We start from the raw sequence: 23,055 nt of genomic DNA on the forward strand, positions 1-23,055 counted from the left end.
CTTGGCTTGGCCTCTGCCCCTGCTCCGCGCTGGCAGAAACACTGTCCAACCAACAGATGACTGTATTACAAAGCACCCTTGTTCCTAAAGCAACGCGACGCCTTGTTGTGACAGGCAAAAGCACAAAGGTAAACTGACGGCCTGGGGGTTTCTGATCCATAGTAACCCTGTTCTTTCCTGAAGAAAGCACTGTCACTGTCACTGCCATCCCATTGCTAATTGATGTGCTCCAGCGGGCACCAGTAATGTCTCCATTGTGAGACTTGTTGTTACTGTTTTTGTAGCTTGCCAGGCTCTGCCGTGTGGGCGCAATACTCTAGGTAGCTTGCTGGGCTCTCCAAGAGGGATTGAGGAATCAAGCCCAGTCGGCCATGTGCAAGGCAAACACCCTACCCGCTGTGCTAGAATTCATAGAAAAGTATGTTATTATTATAGAGGGGGTCTCTTGAGCGATTCTCGGGAGGCCCAAAGACCACCTTGGTTATTCTCAGCCAGCTGGCCTGATGTCCCATGTGAGGGCTGGGGATGTGCTGTTACTCCCACCCTGCAGTACTAGAGATTCCCTGGGACACCTGGTGACAGGTAGGGCCTGCAGGGTTACGGCTGGTGATGCTTGCAGGATGATCCTAAGGAGTGCCAGGAATTGAAGTCATATTGGGCACATACCTAGGCATTGTTCTACTTCCTAGACTCTATTATTATGATTGCTTGAATGAATGAATGATTTCACGGATGCTGGGAAGAACCACTTAGCATCACTGCTCTCCCTCTGCTGTGCACACAAAACCCCTCAGCTGGAGGAAGGGATGGTTGGGCAGCTCCGGGGCCAGGAGAGAAATTGGGGTCTGGCACGTCCCTCTGAAAAGCCACAGAAAGGGAGCCTGGAAGGAGGATAAACACACCCACACCCTCTTCCTGCCCTCTGGTCTCCTGCACATTTCTCTGAGTGTTTGTTTGTTTGTTTGTTTGTTTGGGAAACACTCCCAGCGTGGAGCCCTGGGTTTGACTTGGAGCCAGGGATCAAACTTGGGCCTCCTGCAGGCCAAGCAAGAACTTCAGTCCACAGGGCAATCACTCCAGCCCCCCCTTCCCTTCTAGGACTGTTTTGGTATCACGATCACGATAGCCCGTTAAACACTGATTTCTCGGGTGGGCCCAGTAACATCTCATTTCGTCCTTTCCCTGAGATCTTAGAAGTCCATATCGACTTGGCCCTCCTAATGATGTTGCACTGGGGGCTCTTCAGGGTCAGGGGAATGAGATCCAGCTTGTTACTGGATTTTGCATATAAATACACCATGGGAAGCTTGCAAGGCTGTCCCATGTGGGCAGGAAACTCTCAGAAGACTGCCAGTTTCTCCCAAAGGGAGAAGCAGGCTAAAGATATCTTGGTATAATCCAGATGTCTTGGTATAATCCAGTTAAAAGCCAGAGGCAGGGGCACCCACTAATGGGGTCCAGTCTCATTAGCTCTGTAGGTGCAAAATTGGACGGAAAAGGGCAGAGGGTGGGGGCGTAGAGACCCAACAGAAACAAAGGGATGTCCACAGGAATACTGTCCATCTTGCCTACTCTTCCTCCTTAAGAAAGTCAGAAAATATAATAATTCTATTTGCACCATTCTAGGGGCTGGAGCGATAGCACAGCGGTTGGGCATTCGCCTTTCACATAGCCGACCCAAGTTCGATTCCTCTGCCCCTCTCGGAGAGCCCGGCAAGCTACCGAGGGTATCAAGCCTGCACGGCAGAGCCTGGCAAGCTACCCATGGCATATTCGATATGCCAAAAACAGTAACAATAAGTCTCTCAATGAGAGATGTTACTGGTGCCCGCTCAAACAAATCGATGAGCAATGGGATGACAGTGACAGTGACCATTCTCGAAGAAATCTTTGTTTAATACTTTGTATTAAACACCTAGCACCTATAGCAAAACTCACTGGAGTGTAGATTAAAAAAAAAACAAACATTTTAACCACAAGAGACAATTTTACCTGATTCTTTTCTCCTGAGCTTCCTCTTTTCTTGAGCTAGTCCTACCTGCCAGGTGTGGCGCTGGGCTCTCAGGACTGACAAGGTAAGGAACTATAGGGGATCTTTGTTTTCATGATCCCCATCAACCGGAGAACACTGTCCAATGGTTTGGTTACCAGGGTAACTGGCTAGGTGGAGTTCTATGGCACTGAGTCCACAGCCTGACTTTTCTGTATGCCCTGAGAAATAATTTTCTCCTAATGCCTGTTTACTTTTAAGTCTTAGATGCAGTGAGCGCAATGCCCGGCTGCTCTCATGAACAGCAGACAGCAATGGAGATTCCGCTCCGTGAAGTGACAAGTATTAAAAGTGTGTCCTTGGAATTCCAAAGCCCGTCTGCTGTTGTCACAGGATGATTTCTTTCTCCGTCAAGATGAGTTTGCAGCAGGATTTGACTGTTCTTCCCTTCTTCCCACAGGGTTTCCTGCTCTTTGTAAACTCTTTGATTGAATGCAATGCGGGACGTGTAGACTGGTTATATAATAGGAACGTGGCTTTTTCCTAATACAGAATGATTAGACCTGGGATTTCAGCTCCGGCTTCTGAGTCTTACTGGCTTAAAGCGTTGCTGTTTTTCTGGACCAGAGGTAAGTGTACCAATGTGCAGAAGAATGGGCTTAAGTGAAAAGCAATAAACAAATCCTCCCCAGGAGGCCTCTGGGGAGGGGTGCAGAGGGGCAGAGTCTTCTTGGATGGCGTGTGATTATCCTAGGACCGTTCCTGAGATTTTGTTATCAAAGAATCTCCTGCCTAGGTGCTAGGGAGAGTCTACAGTCCCGCCAGGCCCTGTAGTTGGTGACGTTAAATCGCGCCAGGATCTGAGCATTGATGGGTGAGACATTTACCCGACTGTCCCCTGCCGCTGAGAGAGTCCAGTGAAAGGGACTGCTCTTCTGCCACCATTGGTCACTCTGGGTTCCTACTCTAAGATCCTCAACTTGGTTATTTGGACTATCCAGTTAACTTCAATTTCTGATCCTTTTTTTTTTTTTTTGCTAAAGAAGGAGCTGGAAGACTATCTACTTGACATTTCTACTGAGACTTAAGTAGAATTATATTTGGGGAAAAATTAAAAATACACCATGTGTTTTTTAATTTTTTATTAGTGAATCACTGTAAAATACAGTTACAGACTTATGAACTTTTGTGTTTGCATGTCAGTCATACAGTGATCGTTTACCCAGCCCTCCACCAGTGCCCATTCTCCTCCACCAATGTTCCCAGGATCTCTCCAAAGCCACTTCACTGCTCTTTGCTATTAAGAATAGTGATTCCATATGGCACCCAGAAAAAAAAAAAAGAGGTTGCAAAGCCACCTGTAGTGAGATCATCATCAACCAGAATGGCGTAGTGATGGTAGAGATGCGTATGTCCACGTCATCTAACCATATTCTAAGAAATCAGAATGGGGCCGTCTGGCATTCTCAGGAAGGATTGGGAAATGCTCATCAGAACAGAGCCAGTGACCCAACATGCATCCCAGGGCCAACCAAGTCCCAAGGCAGGCCACAAACTCACTACAGAAACCTCACATTGCCTGTGGGAGAGTTGAGGGCCAAGAGGGTCCCGCCTGGCTCCCTGCTGTGCAATGCAGCATCCCCGACCCAATCGCCAAATGAAGCCCAGTTGTCACAGCAAATGATTTTCATTTGCACTTACTGAAACCCGTGCCCGTATCCGTCACTGGTGCTTCGATCACCATGAAAAATCACTTAACTACTCTACAACCCTCCACAGAGACTCACCATAATATGATCCTGCAGGTCTCCTGGAGGCAAGTGGCCCCAAGAAGGAAAAACAGATGAAAATACACACAGGAAAGTTCATAGTAGCACTATTCACAATCACTGAAAGGCAGCAGCAGCCTAGATGTCCAGTGGTCGGCGAATGAACAAGTAGTGAGCTCTAGACAGAGTACAGCAATGTGCATGAATGCCAACATAGTGTGTCGGTCTGGAGAGAGTGTATAGAGGGTAAGACGCTTGCCTTGTACGTGGCTGATCCTATTTAGCATCCCTGGCAGCACATATGGTCCCCTGGGCACAGCCAGGGGTCCCCCCTGAGCACAGAGCCAGGAGTCAGCCCTGAGCACTCCTCAAAATGAAAAACTGTAAACAAATCCATGCTGAGTAAAAAGGCACCCGCCCACAAAAAGACATGCCCTGTGATGCTATTTATATAAAGTATTCAGAATAAATAAACCTTTAGAGAAAGGAGATTTTCTCTAGATTGGGGGTAGGCGAGGTTGGAGGAAAGAGGAATGGGCAGAAACATTTTCAAGGGTGGTAATTTTAACTTTGAAGTGACCGAATCTTTTTTTAGAATAAGCGAGAGGTGGTACTTATACAACACTCTGCATGTTTAAATACATGTCATTTTTTTCACTTAAAAATGGTTAATTTGGGGATTGGAGGGATACTATCGAGGGTAGGGTATTTGCTCTGCACATGGCTGACCCAGGTTTGATCCTTGGGCCACATATGGTCCCCCAGGCCCTGCCAGGAGTGATTCCAAGTGTAGAGACAGCAGAAAGCCCTGAGCACTGCCAGGTGTGGCAAAAAAATAATAATAAGATTAATTTTATGTTATGTGAATATCACCTCAACAATTTCTAATTACTTAAAATTTTAGCTCTATTCATTTGAATTATATAACTATGCAAACTTAAGTATATATAAAAACTAGTCAATAATAATGAGTTATAAGTGAAAGATATATAGTAGGTATATATTTCATATTAAAAGATTTTACTATCAAAAACAGCTTGATTAACAATGTGTTTTTAAATAGAAAGATATCATTTCCTTATCATTCAAGTAGTCTTACTGGCAGTTTTAGCTAAGAGGGATTTCTCACAAAGTTCAGCAGATCTGAAGGGAATGTCATATACCATTTGTACAGTGCCTACAATTACTGAATCACAAGTCTCTTTCTATAACACTTTAGTATAATCTCCAGGGCAATAAAATATGTAGTATTACGTATCATATAAAGTGAGCAAATATGACTACCATGTAATATTAGATATGCTATAATATTGTTGTGTCTACATGTACAGTATGCATGTCTAACCATGTTACAGATATAACAAAAAATAATTTGCAACATTACCTAACTACAGAATAACTCAGGATATTTTTTTTTAATTTGCCCTTGAAACCCAGCCTCTCCCCAAATGATCAGTTAGTCTGATAAAGTACATGGAAAAAACTGTTACTGTTTTACGTGGGTGATTCAAGTGGAGTCAAAACTACTGACTAATAGAAAGATCTTTAAAGAAGCTTGAAATTTCTCCTTTAGATGTAAAACACAAAAGAGGGCAACTCTGAAGGTTGGACCTGTGTAAAATGTATCAAGACCACGGCACCGTCTGAAGACTGACACTTTTCAAAGTAAATTGTTCAGAGCACATTCTCCAAGGACTGGAGCGATAGCACAGGGGGTACGGTGTTTGCCTTGCATGTGGCTGACCCAGGTTCGATTCCTCCTTCCCTCTCTGAGAGCCCGGCAAGCTACCGAGAGTATCCTGCCCGCACGGCAAAGCCTGGCCAGCTACCCAAGGCAAATTTGATATGCGAAAAACAGTAACAACAAGTCTCACAATGGAGACGTTACTGGTACCCACTCAAGTAAATCGATGAACAATGGGGTGACAATGCTACCAGTGCTACATTCTCCAAAATCACACTTTGAGCAACACTTCAGTCTCAGCCTCTCTGCTGGTCACATCGAGGCCACCTAGCAGGTAGCATGATGGAAATCACAGAATGTGTTGGGAAAACAGCATCTCTTGAGCTCCAACTTTTGAAAAAGAACATGCGCGACTCCCCTTTGACCATCTGGGAGAAAATCAGTGAGTTTCTGTGTGGGTCAAAAGGTTTGCAAGGCTCATTCTCCCACCCCACCCCCACCCCCACCCTGGCCCCCCAGCCCCGGCACACAAGACACTGGTATTTCAAAGTCTCCGTTTTATCATAACAAAATCAGTGACACCTTGGAACACATAAACGACCACCCCTCACCACGAGCTGAGGGGGAGGGACAAGCAGCACTCTCCGTCAAAACACACCCCACCCGCTTCCTTGGAAACTCCTCCAGGGCTGCGTGTGATGGGCAGACCGAGGGAGGATCAACAGGCCAGAGAGAACACAGGCTAAATAATCCTCCATCCCATTCTTCTCCCACTGAGGTAAAATCCAGCCTCGGTGAAATTTGTGCTCTCAGCATCTCCCACTCACGAGGCGGCACCACAAAGTGAGTGGGGGGTACAGGCACCCGCTTTGGAGAGGGTGGTTCTTCCCGTTCCTGGGTAAAGCCAAGCGTGCCCGCACCCCTGTTGCACACTATTCTAGAAGCACGGTGGCCCAACCAGCCCCTGATCTCTCAAAGTGACACTTTCTGAAATAGCTGAGCTTTCCTGAAAAAAAGTATCAGGGTGAGCAGTCCGAAAATACCTTCTTGGATTGAAAGGAATTCTTGCCACAATGGGTGGTATAGAACTAATGTAAATATGAATGTTGCAACTATGATAAAGGTTAAATATTAACTGTTACGGAAAATACAGATAGCAAAACTATAGCAAAATGAAAAATAATCTACAGTTATTGTCCAAGATGCACACACAGAGGAAAAATCATTTCAGTGAAGTGGTTTGCGGGGATGTTAAATTTTTTTTTTCACTTTCAATAAACAGGTTTTTTCATAGAGAGGTGTTATCAAATAAAAGCTTTTGCAGAGAACTGACAAAAACCTAATAATTAAAAACAAAATTTAAACAATCCAGCATTCCAGATACTTTATGGATATTTTTTTCTAAATGCAGTGTTATAATCTGATTTTGTGATTTCTCATATTTTTCCAAGCTACTGAGCTATCAATACACATATAGATGCAGACACTCTTTAATGAACAAAAAATAGTTTAAAAAATGCATCCTCAAAGAATTTCTCTCCTCCGCACTGGTTCTTGTACTTGTCTGCCAACCATCTGCACCTCTGCATGGCACCACCCGGGAGCAGAGAGTGAGGGAGCCATGTGTCACCAGTATTGTCACCCATCCTGTCCATATAGGTGCCCTTCATGCAATCACCAGCTTGCTGTGGAGACATCATGAATCTACTCTATTCCCTCACATATTTGATGTACTTTGTAGGAAAGTACGAGGCAGGGATCAGAAATAGTGTATTCAAGTCCTTCACTGTCACTGTCACTGTCATCCCGTTGCTCATCGATTTGCTCGAGCGGGCACCAGTAACGTCTCTCATTGTGAGACTTGTTACTATTTTTGGCATATTCAATACACCACGGGTAGCTTGCTAGGCTCTACCGTGCGGGCGGGATACTCTTGGTAGCTTGCCGGGCTCTCCGAGAGGGGCGGAAGAATCGAACACAGGTTGGCCATGTGAAAGGCGAACACCCTACCACTGTGCTATCAAGTCCTTCAAAAAAAAAAAAATCTCCCAAAGAAGACATAGGAATGGCTGATAGGCTTCTGAAAAGTGTGCATCTCTTATGATGAGGGAGATAGGGAGATTAAAATCAAAACAAAAATGACATGTCATTTCACACCAGTGAGAATGGGATCTATCAAAAAAGTCTGGAAATAGCCAGTGTTGGCAGGATGTGGTGAGAAAGGAATTGTCATTCACTATGAGTCTAATTCAGCCTCCATGGAAAGTACATGGATATTTCTCAAAAAAAAAAAATATGAAGCTGATGTAGAGCAAAACCCCTCAACCTCCCAAAAAGTACAAACAGAACTCCTTTATGACCCAGAAATACCATTTTTTTTTACCATTTACAGCCCAAACACAAAACCATTCATTCAAAAGGATGCATGCACACATAGACTCACTGAAGAACTGAATACAATAGTCTAGATATAGAAACTAGAGAACTGCCCAGCTATAGATGGAAGGATCAAGAAGGCAATCTATACACAACAGAATACTGTGCAGTCATAAGGGAGAACAAACTCATGCATTTTGCCATTACATGGAGGGAACCAGAGGGTGTCACACTAACTGAAGTCAGCAGAAAGAGAAGGCAGATATATAATGATCTTTCTCATCTGTGGGACTTAAAGATACGTAGTGAAGGAACAACAAATGGCCAAAGGCAACAGAACTGGAAATTTTGTCCACAGAATGGAGTATATGAGATTGGGAGGCTTGGCTAGAAGGGTCTTTTGGGACCTTGGTGAAGGGAAATACTTCAATGGCAGGTGTGCGCTGGAATTGTGTATGCGTGAAACCATCACAGTACTTCTTTTAGAAATTAAGTAATTTCTAAAATATTTCTGCCATACAATAGTGGTTAGCCTTTATTTCCTTCCATATAATTGGCTCTATGTTTACCTACAATAATTCTATCTCTGTTCACTCCTAATGACTCTTGGGCCACCCTAGCAATGCTTGGGGGCTCTAGAGTTGAGCCTGGTGATGCTTATGGATCACGTGGTGCTAGGTATCAAATGGAGTTGACTGCAGGCACCCAACTGTCTCTCCAGCCCCAAGAATCCATCTGAAATGAGAAATCTGATCTTTCACTCATTATTTTCTTCACTAGTGAGACCTCCATTAAAAAATTTTGTTGCCTATGTACATAATCTAGAAATTTTGAGGTATCTGGTAGCAGTAGCTTCCCAGGGGAAATTCTAAACCAATCTTTTCATACAGGAGCTCTCTTCCCTAAAACATGTACTCTTAAGTGGACTGGAGCGATAACACAGCGGGTAGGGCATTTGCCTTGCACGCAGCCAACCTGGGTTCGATTCCTCCGTCCCCGGAGAGCCCGACAAGCTACCGAGAGTATCCCACCTGCATGGCAGAGGTTGGCAAGCTCCCCGTGGCATATTCTATATGCCAAAAACAGTAACAACAAGTCTCACAATGGAGACGTTACTGGTGCCCACTCCAGCAAATCGATGAACAACAGAATGACAGTGACAGTGACAGTGACAGTACTAAGTGGATACAAACATGAACTCAATTACTTCTTTTACTAATGAAAATACTGACCTATGTTTCTGCTTGCTTTTTCCACACCTCTTTCTCACTTATGACTCAGCCTATTTTATTTTTAAATTTTATTGAATCACCATGAGCTAGTTACAAGCTTTCATTGTTTGGGCTACAATCACACAATGATGACTCAGCCTATTAGTTCTACTCTCTCCTGCTGTCACTTAAAGTCCTTTCTCTGGATAGTAACATTTTAGCACTCAGAACTAATGGACTAATAAATTTGTAAATATCTCCACTACAAGGAAATGGATGGTTTTAATGCACTGTCCTCGTTCCATTGATCCAGATACGAATGACCAAATCTGACACTGTCCCTGACATAATCACTGTGAATCCTCATAGTCCCATGCCCTGAAGGGAAATGCCTCTTCGTGTCTTCTGATCTTCATGGTTCTGTCGTCACATATCTTATCAGGGAATGTGTGAAGACATGAGAGCAAAAAATAGCATGATCACATGTCAGCTTAGAATTGCAAATTCCCCACCTCCTCCATACATTTGAAACACTCTTTATTCACTCTTCACCCTTCATTCCACTTCTCTCCGTTTTAGTTTCTCCTTAGTATGTGTCGCTACCCTCGCATAGTTGCCATTTATATTAATTAATATTTACTTATGCATATAGATTTCAGGAGGTTAGAGACATTGGATTGGCGGCTGGTGTACCTACAAAGCTCAAACAGCTCCTGGAATACAGGCAATCCCCAGGTAATAATCACCGCATAAACTTACTACCTATTTAAGTCTGGATATGAAATAATTTCTCCTTTCTCTACCAGGTCTAGAGAACTTTTTTATATTCATGAATTTTTGTCTTTTTAATCCTCTAGCAGTACTTATTTTTCTTCTACTTTAATTTTCCTTATCTCTTTTATTGAAAATAAATGCTCACAAAAGAGCCAGTGAATTTCCATCTTTTACATAAGTTTATTCTATCTAATTTTAAACCATAATAGGATGGATGGTGCTTTAAGACTGACATTCAAACTCCCTCAGACTCTTTACTACTCTGAACACTGGCCTTCATCAATCCACCTTTATTGAAACAGATAAAGTATCACATTGTACTGTCCAGCCTTCTCTCCTGAAAATAACTCTGAGTTCATGTTTGCTTTTAGATTTCTGGAGATTTTTCTTATTAGAGATAAGTGCCAGGAAAATGTACTTTGATTCTACCAGTCGATCATCACTATCTTTAAAACAGATTTATGATACAAAAATAAGTTGATAAACAAGCTTAAAAAAAAGAAGTAAAGATTTCGTTTTTCTAATAAGCTTTATCTTAGCCAGGTGGTTTCCATAACTGACAGGCATTTAAGTATCTTTAATGCACCCGGGCCATAGACCCAGTTTCACTCAACTAGAGCTCTCCTCGCACTTAACTTGAGACACTAAATTGGATAATAGCTTGAACTTGAAATAATATTGTTAAAGTACAAATCTCAATTCCTCTGCTTAGTGTATTGACAGACGAAGAATCTATTTTATTTTTACAATATTTAGCTTCTTCACTTAAAAAAATAGCAATATGGTTGCACCTACCTCATGGAAACATTGTCAAACAAGTCAATGAGGAAATCTTTGTGAGGTATTTAGTACAATGCCCTGGGAAAAAATTATTTCTTAAAAAACTGTAAGACAGCATATGGGGGCTGGAGCCATAGTACTGCGAGGAAGGCATTTGCCTTGCACGCAGCCGACCCGGGGTTCGATTCCCAGCATCCCATATGGTCCCCCAAGCACCGCCAGGAGTAATTCCTGAGTACAGAGCCAGGAGTAACCCCTGTGCATTTCCTAGTGTGACCCAAAAAAGAAAAAAAGTAGATAGTATAAATAAAAACCTCCATCCTCCTCAGAGAGCCCCCCAAGCTACCAAGAGTATCCTGCCTGCACCGCAGAGCCTGGCATGCTACCTGGGGTGTACTCGATATGCCAAAACCAGTAACAATGACGGTCCTCATTCCCCTGATCCTGAAAGAGCCCCCAATACACCATCGGGCTACACTAGCATGTGATAGAAATGAATAGAGACATTATTGGCGCCCGCTCAAGCAAATTGATGAACAACAGAATGACAGTGATACAGTGATAAATATATACAACATATAACACACACATACACACACATACATATGTGTATATATATGTATATATATATATGTCACACCTCCCCCAAATGTACAGAAATTGTATACCTTGGATACTCAATGTGCTTTGCATATATGTCTTAAGATATTTTACATCTATCCAGTACTAAGGTTTATATCCAGTACTAAGGTATATATCTTTTTCCTATCTTATCACAGAGGAAATATGGCCCAGTCAGCCCTTCTCTAAGACTGTATTTTGTTTTTTGACTGGAGGCCATGCTCGATGGTGCTCAGGCCTTACTCGTGGTTCTGCACTTACAGATCACTCCTCCCAGGGCTCAGGCGACCATATGGGATACCAGTGACTGGATCTGGGTCAGCTGTATGCAAGGCAAGCGTCCGACCTAGGTACTATTTCTCCAACCCCCATGTTTTTAAGTAGAAATAAACTACACCATGATGCTATTTCATATACACCTTTTTTCTTTTTAATGAAACCTAGGGGAGGGATAGGGCTCAGTACTTTGTAAGTATGTGTTCTTTGTTTCAACCCCAGGAACATTCCCCCAATAAAGGAATACCTCTTGCATTATAACACCTCTTGCAGTGTACCTCTTGCAAGTAAAGCCATGTTCTAATCTTTTAAAATATAGTTTTTATAAAATAAGAGTGATAATTTGGATCAACAATAATGAAATTACTCTTGAATTTTCGACTCCAAAGTGAGGTGTTACCTCATGGTTATTGTTGTCACATCTATTGCATTTGAGCATTGTGGGAGATCGAACTATGATGGAAAATTCTAAAGTTAGTTATGTAAACACATTATTTTACAACACAAAAGTTTCTCAATGAATTGCAACAGTAGAACTGAGAGCCTATTAAATCATTAAAACTCATTACTCTCCTCTCATTCAAGTATTACTTCTGCATTGGTCTAACAGGTAATAGCCCCATGTATTTCACAGGAATTTCTGATACCCCCCCAGAAGAATTAAAAATATGTTTAGAATCATTGAAAAATCAGGGATAAATACCAGTGTTTGGTTTCTAATTAGACACTCTAGTTTGGAGTGTCTCTGAATATAACAACCAAACTGGCAACAAATAATGTAGCTTAGGGGATTTTTATATCTGCAATGATATAATAATTTTGAAAGGCAGTTTTTTCACCAAAATTTCCTTTTCTAAAACAAAAATACTAGTACAAAGATTTTAAGTATTGTAATGTCTAAGCTACCTCTATCATCAACAGAACTGACAGGACATAAAATATGATTGATAGTTTCTTAATTCCAAGCGCCCTGCAGGATGTATTTATGATAGAAAATGTCAATCTCAGGATGTCATCTGGAGTCTTATTTTGCTAACAGCAGAGCATCTGATGAATATACGCCTTGTGTCTTTCCTTGCTTAAACTTGCTGACAATCTCATTTCTTGCAAAGCTCAGGAGGTAAGAGTAGAACAAAGGCATTTTGAACTTCATTTACCAAAGTCTGCATGTCAAGGGAGCTATTCAAACTATTTCTAAAGAGTACCACACAGGTATCAACCAGTGAGGTCTTACAGGGCCTTCTTGAATTTCCCAGATCTGAACATAGGTTCAAGAGCCACTGGGGGTAAAGAATCTTGGGGGTTCGGGGGCAATGGTATTTGCCCACTAGTATTTCAGGAATACAACACTAGACCCTTATTTTTATATATGTGCTACATATCAACTTTGTTGGTACTTCGTTTCCCCTTATGTCTTGAAGCTGTTGATTCCATCTCTTACAACCCATAAATACTTTGTTTTTTTTTTTATTTTTATTTTTAATTGAATCACCAAGTGGAAAGTTACAAAGTTCTCAGGCTTATATCTCAGTTACACAATGATCAAACACCCATCCCTTCACCAGTGCCCCTATTCCACCACCAATAAAAACAAAAACAAAACAGAAACAAAAGCAAAAACAAACAAAAAAAAACCAGTATACATCCCACCCCTCACCCCCCAAACCCCCCCCCCCCGGGCGTGAGTGATAATTTCATTTCCTTTTCTCTTTACCTTGATTACATTCCAGATTTCAACACACAACTCACTATTGTTGTTAGAGCTTCAAAACAGACTCACTATTTTTGTTGGAATTTATCCACCCAAAATACAGCTCTATTAACAAGGAAATATTTGATAATAAGTTTTCCACTGATGAGGATGAAGAGATAAAATGTTGCGCGGCCGCAGTAGCGGCCGCGCGGTTTACAATTTCTGTATTATAGTAATTAAGTCCGCGAAGATTTAAGTTGGAAAATGAATCATTTCCCTTCTTGGAACAGCATGTAGCCAAAGTTAGTTCACAGTCTCCATACATGGTTGCAAGCACTTGCTGGAACCCCAAATCCTAAAGCTGTCTCTGGTTCCCGCTCGTTCCACATCCACCGGCTGTACAGAGGCATGGGCACCCGGCCGAAATCCGGCCGGAGCCAAGCACCAGCCCCGGCTCCATAAATACTTTGTTTCTGAGCTTCACTGTTACCTAAGTTGAACCATAAATCCCATCATTAATAGCTCCTCAATACCGCCGAGATGTGATCCCGGGGGTCGCACGAATGTGCGGCCTCTCCGCAGCTGCACAAGCGTGAATCCAGACCCAGCAAAACCTCTTTTGGCGTGGGCAACTCCTCGCAGAATGTCTCCAGCCTGAGAACTAAGCCTCGGCCCCGTGCCCGCCCAGGAGGGGAAAGGTATTTCTCTCTCTCGCCTCTTTCTCTCCGGGGATGAAGGCGCGGTGGCCGCCATATTAAGACGACCACAGATTGGGTTTTCAAGCCTGCAATTATCTAATATCTGGAAGAAATCTCCCTGGACTTCTTGTTAAAGTACAGAAATTCAAAACCTTATTTGTCTTCACAGTAGGTCTGAATCTAGTGGGGTACTCCTAACAACAATAGTGAGGTTTGTGTTGAAATATTGAATGTAACCAAAGTAAACAGAATGTAAAATGAAACTTATCAGTTACAAGGTAGGGGGTGGGGGAGCGGGATGGGAGGTGTACTGTGTGGGTTTTTTTTTTTTTGGTGGTGGTATATGGGCACTGGTGAAGGGATGGTTGTTTCAGCATTGTATAACTGAGACCTAAGCCTGAAAGCATTGTAATCTTCCACACGGTGATTTAATAAAATAAAATTTAAAAAAAAAATAGCTCCTCAAAAAAAAAAAAGCCTTCCAATTCATTTCCTGACTCTGGAGGAAACCCTTGGCTCTTGAATCCATTCTCTAAACCATCTTGGCTTCTGCTGGTAGATAAAATTTCTGCTTGTGACAGCCTTCTGCCAAAATCTCCATTGTTTCTCCATGATCATTGATACAGAGTCAAAATTTTTATTTGAAGTTTTTGGATCTGTATCAATATCTGCCTAAATATTAGGACATAGCCTTCATCTGATCCTAAAACCTCTGCCAAGCGTTTGTTTGTTTGTTTTCTCTATATATATGCTGATAACAAAAGTAACCACTATGCCATACAATCCATTTTGTTCATTTTTGCATGCACCTAGTCTCCTTCAGGAGGCTCTAAGTTTTCTGAGTATGATGCATAGTGATTCCTTTCTGAGTTCCAATAGTTCTTAGTCCATACCATACTCACAGTAGCCATCCAGTAGATATTTGTTCACTAAGAAATAAGGATAATGAAGAATAAGAAAGCTGAAATCCAAGTGAAGTGGTGATGGCCATTTCTCCAGAGAGCTTCCATCCCATTATGCTCGGGTGAGAATTTCCCTGCTAATCTATGGGCTCTCCTTCCATTAATGGGGGAAGGGAATGAACAGGGAGAATACCAGCATCTTTTTCTTGACTTTTCTGATATCTATCATCTAGCTAGGCTGTATCTTTTAACTGAATTCAATATCATCAGTAATGGGAAAAACCACAGCCACATGGGCAAAATCCTTTCCAGTTCGTACTTCCTCCTGTGGGTAACAATAAGTTTCCATTTCCTCATCCAGACACTAATGATATTGAGTTTTTCATGCATCTGTTCGTTTATTTGTTTATTCAGCTGTATTTATTGAGTTCTGACATTGTGCCCATGCACCAGCATTTTTTCTAAAAGCTAAAGATACAAAGAGACCAATAATTTATTTCCTATTTTTACTTTGCATGCATTGTTTATTAAATGACTATATGTGGAGTATAATATATGCTTGTTAAGGTTATATATTCACAAAATTAAGACCAAGTACTTAATGTATTAATTAAGATAAATTTAGAGGGATGACTTTTAATTAGATCTCAACAGATTAGGATATTTGGAATAAATTATGAAAATTAATTTGATTGGCCTAGACATGTTATGTTAAATCTAGAAATTCAAATGGAGGCCCATTGTAACAGCAGCAAATCTCAATATATGTCAGGGGAGGGAGGATTGCATAGAACTAACTTAATGACATTATTTAACTATTTGATTCTATTCTATTAAGGAATAATTACTTCCCAAGAAGTAATATGTAATTTCAAGTTATTTGGATAGGATATAGTTTCTGCTATATTGTCAATACTATATTTTAAGCTTATATTAAGATAATAGTTCATGTTATTCAAGAAATCAGATGTTGGGGGCTGGAGCAATAGTACAGCTGGTAGGGCGTTTGTCTTGCACACAGCCGACTTGGGTTCGATTCCCAGCACCCCATATGGTCCCCTGAGCACCGCTAGGAATAATTCCTGAGTTCAGAGACAGGAGCAACCTCTGAGCATAGCGAAGTGTGACCCAAAAAGCAAAAAAATATCAGATGTTAAATAATAGCTGTTAACCAAAGACCATTATTTGCTAAATGATCAAAGAAATTCAAAAGTTACCACCAGTAGAAGACAAGTCTTTGAGAAAATTTGATATGTTTTGAAGAACTATCTTGTCAGAGAAGAATTCTATTTTTTCTGGATGGTACCAACATGCCAAATTGGAACCAGAAGGCCAAAGTTACACAGCAAGAGATGTCAGATAATGCTGGTTAGAAGTGGTCAGAATAAAGCTACTTAGAGAATCAAAGCACTCCCTCAAGTGATAATGAACTTCGCATGGGTGGAAATGTCAACGATATACTATTGGAAGGGGTAAGATCACAGGACTTTGATATTTTCTCCCAATTTCAGAATTCTGTATTTCTAAGACAGTGTAGAGGCCTTCGTGTATACATAAATACAAGCAGATGAGTTTGCTTCCTGTGGATGTTAACAGTGTTGAGGTTTGCATCTTTTCTTGACTCTCCTAGTTGTTCAACATAAGTTCTCAGGTATTGATTAGTCTTATCTCTTTTGATGCCCTTGGAAATGATGCAGGTGAAATAACTGTACACACTCCTGCATGTGCTCTAAGAACCAATGGCAGATAAGACCTAGCCATGTGGAGGTAAACAAACGATTCTGAACCTCAGTTTACTCCAGAGAATCCTGAAACTTCTAGTCTTCCTCTTAAAGCTCTTGATTCGGGAATCTGACGGTAATGATTTGTAAATCTTCTAAAGACAGGCCAAAATCAGAGAAGCAAGAATCCCTCAAGTCCTGATGCTTCACAGATTAGTAGCCCGCCATTAAGAACCAAGGAGGGATGGGTGAGTGAGTTGGAGCCATAAACATTATCAGGTAAGAGTGAGGCTTCCTGGGGCTGCAGAAAGAAATGGCCTTGTTACTCCTTCTGGTATTAATCATAATAAGTGTTTTATCTAGGCCTGTCATGTTTTGTTTCTCCATGCAATTTGCCTCTCAGGCACGCTGTTCATGCTATCAGCTGGCCTTATCTTTTAACTTATAGTCTTCAAGTACCTAAATGTATTTCCCTCAAAGTTCCCACAGTTAACATGACAAAAGTCAACATAAGTGCTATTTTAAGACAATGCTTCACCCACATTATAAAAGACAGAGTTACAATGCTGACTCCTCCTATCAACTGTTGAAAAGTATCGCACCCTGAGCTGATCCTTTGCCTAATTGCAGTTTTACCATGAGATTTGCAAGGTCTTAAATGGGGATCCCAAGGGTTTGTAAAAAAAAAAAAAAAAAAAAAAAAAATTGCCATCTATTCTATTGTTATCTTTGCCAAGGAAATAAAATACTCATCTTAGTATACTGCTCACTGTTTACCAACCAAATCATCAGACCTCCCGAAACTCACACTAACAAACATTTTCTTCTGAAAATGAAGAGGTGAGCAAGGGATTTTTATAAAAAGCAACTATGGTCTAGAGCAATAGAACAGTGGGTAGGGCGTTTGCCTCACATGTGGCTGAACTGGGTTCGACTGTCAGCACTACATTGGCTCCCCAATCGGGGCCCACCAGGAGTGATCCCTTGGTGCAGAGCCAGACCCTGGGCACTGTTGGGTGTGGTGCCCCGCCCCCCTCAAACAAAAGTAACTGGTAGCCCTTGTACACCCAGACCACAGCTTCCCCCGAACAAAGAGGTCAACCTAAGAGGAACAGAGGACTTGACGATTAGACGGCTAATAATATTCCACTCCGCATGGCCCTATTTCATTGTACTCCTCTTATGATCTGCTAATAATCCTTTATAATTAAGCTTCCAGCATAATATTAAAATGTAATCCACGTGAACACCAATCGCAGTGATTTCAGAGGCTGAAGTGCCTCCAGCACCCGGCCATGCATGACAATCGAGGCGCAGCTGTAATTTCACATTTTTTAATTGGCTTGCCCCAAGATTTAGAGAAAAATTATGACTCGCTTTTATCTAGCCATAAGTGCAGGGAAACAGAACTCACTTAAGCCGAAACTGTTAGAAGTATGTCCGAGGTTTAGGCCTCATAAATGCACGTCCCCCCTCCAGACGCGAAACCCGCCTCTAGTTCCCTTACAGAAGCAAGGCCAGCTGCTGAGAAGTGACTTATGAAACGGTTATAGTAAATGAAGCTGGTGTGAACCAGAAACTCCAAATAGATAAACATAAAAAAATCTTAATGTCCCATTATCATTACCAAGATCCCAGCTGCTTCTGCCACTTTCAACTTTATAGTGACCCACCCCCCATTTTTCTTTCCTCTACTTTTGTTTGTCACCCTCTCGATGTTACCTGAACCAAGTAATAGTTACTAGCAGAAACATGTTCCCGGTATCTTTTAGTGAGATAGTTTCAGATCCCAGCATACTGAATCACGAATGTGATTTACTTTGTAACTGCTGATTTTCGGACTAATGCAGTTTCCCTTCCAAAAATTATCATATTCAATGTAACCTCCTAAAGATTTTTGATTCGGCCCTTCATATTAAAAATAAGGGAATTGGAATAATGATGAACAACTTGTAAATTCATTATTGACCCAATAAAGAGAAAGAATGTGCAAACCTCTTTTAGGAGGTTCGACTTGATTTGAAATCTACAGACGATTAAGTATGTTAATTTGGTCCTTCTAGTTAAATTTGACTGTATCACTATATCACTGTCATTCCATTGATCATGATTTACTCAAGCAGGCCCAGTAATGTCTCCATTCATCCTAGCCCTGGGATTTTAGCAGTCTCTCTTTACTATAGATTTGACTGTAGATTAGGGAAATAATGACTTACAAATATCCTCACTCTGTCTACACTCAATCATAAAGGGTGCTGAAAAAAAACAGTGATTCTAAATTGATATTTGCTGAGACTGCTATTTGACATTTGGCTATGTTTAAACATTTTCACAGAGGGCAAATATTTTCCTGAATATGTTTATGTGTCCTTTTTTAAAAAAAGCAAGATCTAAAGGAATGATTTACAGTTGCCTGTAATGGCTGTGATGCCAGTTTTAAATGATTGTATCAGGGTCAAAGGTAAAAATTTCCTTCAAAAATGTCATAAGAATTTTTCATTTCATTTTGTTTTCATCAAAAAAACAGAATTTTCTTAATTTCTTTTCTTTTTGGGCCACACATGACAGTGCTTAAGGATTACTACTGGCTTTGTGCTTAGGGATCAGTCCTGGTGATGTAATGCTGGGCACTGAACCTGGTAATAGACTATTTCTATTTTTGTTTTGATTTTTTGTGGGGCCAAGGTGGGCCATGCCCAGAAATACTTTGGGATTATTCTGGTTTTGCACCCAGGAATCACTCCTGGCAGTAATCAGGGGACCATAACGGATGCCAGGGATCAAACCCAGGTGGGCCACATGCAAGGCAAGTTTTCTACCCACTGTACTATTGCTCTGGCCCGCAAATATTTCTCTTTTTTTCTTTTACAAGTTTTATATCATCCTAAACCTGGAGGAAAAACAAGCTGAGTTGAGAAATCTTTTATTTATATCTATTTAATTATGCCTCTTGTTGGTTTGTGGGTCATGCCTGGTAGTGGTAGCAGCTACCCCCTCTCTCCCCCACACTCCAGAGACCCCCTGAAGCCAGGGCCAGCGATGGAGCCTGCAGCAAGCAGAGCACACACTCAGCCACGGCCCTCGAGCAAATCGATGAGCCACGGGATGACAGTGACACAGTGATACAGTGAACTAATTGACTATCTGGTTTGGGGGCCTACCTAGCAGTGCTGGGGGGCACTCCCTTCACAGTGGTCACTCCAACTGGTGCTCAGGAGATGCACCGTGTAGGACCAAGGACCCAGCCCCGGACACCTGCGCGTGAAACATGTGTTCATGCATTTAGCCCAGTGTGGTGGGTTGTTTCAAAGACGTGAATGGTTGGTTTTGCTCTAGTATCTATTTGCAGAGCTCAGCGTCTAGCATCTAGCAGCTCCCAACGCGAGAGCACTTTCTTGGCTGCATTCACTGTGGTGCGAGGGGAGAGCCCAGGAGTCAGCAGCGTGAGGAGACCTCGAGGCAAAACCATCAACACCCCGGCCACAAAGGTGGTCACGGTGAGCTCAAGAAAGGGAGAGAGTGCTCTGTAACTGTACCCTCACGGTGATTCACTAATTAAAAAAAAATAATAATTTTTTTTAAAAAAGGGAGAGAGTGCCCAGGAGAGTCTGTGAGGCCAGGGCTGACTTCGAAGTCATCCATCCATCGAAGGGTTGCTGGAGAAGGAAGGAGCTTGGCCTGGGCAGGTCCCCGTTAAGCATGCCTGCAGGCATGGTCTAAGAGCAGGGGACTCACTCACTGCCTGGGGCCCCAGCAGAGTGGCTCAAGGGCTCCAAAGACAAAACAGGCTCCCAGGTTCCCGAGAGAAGGTAGGCACGTACATCAGGCCAAGAATCTTCGGAGCTGCTGATCCATTTCTGCGCTGCCGACCGGATTCTCCCAGCCCTCCTGCGCTCCCATGGTCCAGACCATCTTGTCAGGAATAATGGAAAAAACAAATGTGATCGGGACTATGACTTTTTAAGAATTCTATCAGTGAGGCTAGGATTAAATGGATTGATAATACCCACAGTTGGTTAGGGCAGGGGACAGCAATATGAATGGAGATGGTGCCTCGGCAGGGGAATTTTATTTTGCTTTCTTTCTGTGTTTTAACATCGTCATTCAAAAAAGAGTGAGCTTTCACACCGCATGATGCTATTGTCCTTTGAAACCAAGCTCCAGGATGAATAGAAACATACCTACATATGCACCATGACTTTGAGTAGAATGTAATGCTTCCTGCTGCAGGGGAAAAAAAAAAGACTTGAGAATGTCATGCTATTTTTCTAAATTACAAAGCTTTGCCAAGACAAAACTTTCATGGGCAATGTCAGGTCATGGGTTGAAAATCCGTTCAATCAGAAACCAGTTGGTGCCAACTGGTACCACTGGCCACCAATCATGGCCAATGCTTCGCTTCTCCCCTGCCTTCATCTCCAAGGATCAATCAGCTGGATTGATCAATCAGAGTCTTGGTCCACATTTCCCAATCAAAATAGGTGGTGGCAAAGAGACTGTCACCAGGAAAGAACACAGGCTTTTCCTCCAGACATAGAAAGAACCAACCTTCAGGTAACCAACAGGAAGAAAATAGTTAAAAATGAAAATGAGAGATTGAAGTGAGAATATAACAGGTAATCCAGGTTTGATCCCCAGCACCCCATATGGCCCCCGAGTATCACCAGAGAGATCCCCTGCGGGTGGGATATTCTTAGTAGCTTGCCGGGCTCTCTGAGAGGGACAGTGGAATCGAACCAGGGGTCTGCCACATGCAAGGCAAATGCACTACCCGCTGTGCTATAGCTCCAGTCCCACCCCCATATAAGGAAACACAAAATAAGAAAACTCTTAAAAGGAAGCAGGTCTCTGCCTTGCTCTCCTGCAATTTCGCTCAACGCCCGCTACAGAATTTTCTAACCCGGCTGCACGCTTTCTGATTCTCGTGACCTTTCCTCTTCTGCCTGGCCTCTGGCTCTTCAGTGCTTTGGGCTACCCTCTTCACTGTTCAGCAGGTCAGAGGCTACCTCTGCTTGCAAGGGTCTTCTTGCTCTCCAGGTCCCCTCTGCCTCCTGGTCTTATCCTGGTCTGAGGAACATTTCTTCCTGGACACGTCAGTTCTGATCCTGACAAGTTTTCTTCAAGTTCCAGGTCCAAAATGGACCCTCCTCCCTACCAATTTCCATGATCACCTTTCTTTAGTGGCACCCATATTTGTCTGCATAAGCCCAATTTATATCTAGTCTAGACTTCAGAGACTGCAAAGAGTCTCTTGCCCACATGCCTAGCTGTCTTCCCCAGGGCCCCTCGGAGAGGGTGGGCTTCAGTTTCCCTCCCTGCCCTGAGCAGAACCCCCTCGGCTGAAGACCTCTGGAACCCAGTCACAGCCATGCTTAAGGCCCCTCTCCACACCTTCAGACAAGCCTCATGCATGAAGGAACCGGCAGAGGAACCCAGGTATGTGGGACCTGGGGCTGAGACCTCCAAGCACACTTGGATTGGGACTGGGCCTCTTCCACCCAGATCTCCCGTTTTCCAGTAGCTAGGCGGTCACACCCAGGGACTGCCCCCAGCACCGTGTAATCCCACCAATGGCCAACATCCAGAAACTATAAAACCAAGCTCCCAGATAAGCTCCCTGCATGACATCTTAGAGCCTACTTCTCCCTCTGGGAGAACCTGGCAAACTACCAGGAGTTTCCTGCCCACATGGGAGAGCCTGGCAAGCTCCCCATGTTGTATTCATATGCCAAAACCAGTAACAATGCTGGGTCTCATTCCCGACCCTGAAAGAGCCTCCAATGTAGCACTGTTGGGATGTACAAGTAAAGTAAAACCTTAGATTCTTCTAAAATCTCAGGGCTAAGATGAATGGAGACATTACTGGACGCGCTCGGGAAATTTGACAATCAACAGAATGATGATGATGATGATGATGATGATGATGATGATGATGATGATGATGATGATGATGATGACGACTAGACTTCAAACCTATGATGACTTGGGGAGCTTCTGAATTTAGCAGTCATTCACTCTCTCTCCCCAAATTAAAATTGTGATGGTTATTACATTTTTTAAAGATACATCTCTTTATACTTTTTTTTAACTGTTTGGTTAGGTTAGATATTATTCAAATTAGATATGAAATGTGAGACTTTAGATGAACTTTATTTTTTTTCTAAACAGTCAGCTAATACTATTTCTTGAATAAGCTGTCCCTTCCCAGAGCTACTCTGATATCTGCAGTAGCCCAATAAATCCATTTTAAGAAAGCTTTGTACATTGATCTGCTATTCACATCATAGCTACGAAAATGTTTATATTGTACATCAGCAATTTGTGTTTTACCATTACATTTTTCTGAATATCATTTATATATTTCCTAAGAGAGCTTTTAGAATTAAGCTTTTTATTAAAATAAACCTTAGATTTTCCTAAGAATTACCTTTAGTATAGCTGTTATTGGGCTGGAATGATAGCGCAGCAGGTAGGGCATTCGACTTTCACATAGCCAAACTGGGTTCGATTCCTCCACCCTTCTTGAAGGGCCTGGCAAGCTACCGAGAGTATCTCACCCA

This window comes from Sorex araneus, chromosome 6 (assembly GCF_027595985.1).
Source record: "Sorex araneus isolate mSorAra2 chromosome 6, mSorAra2.pri, whole genome shotgun sequence".
NCBI classification, from domain to species: Eukaryota; Metazoa; Chordata; class Mammalia; order Eulipotyphla; family Soricidae; genus Sorex; species Sorex araneus.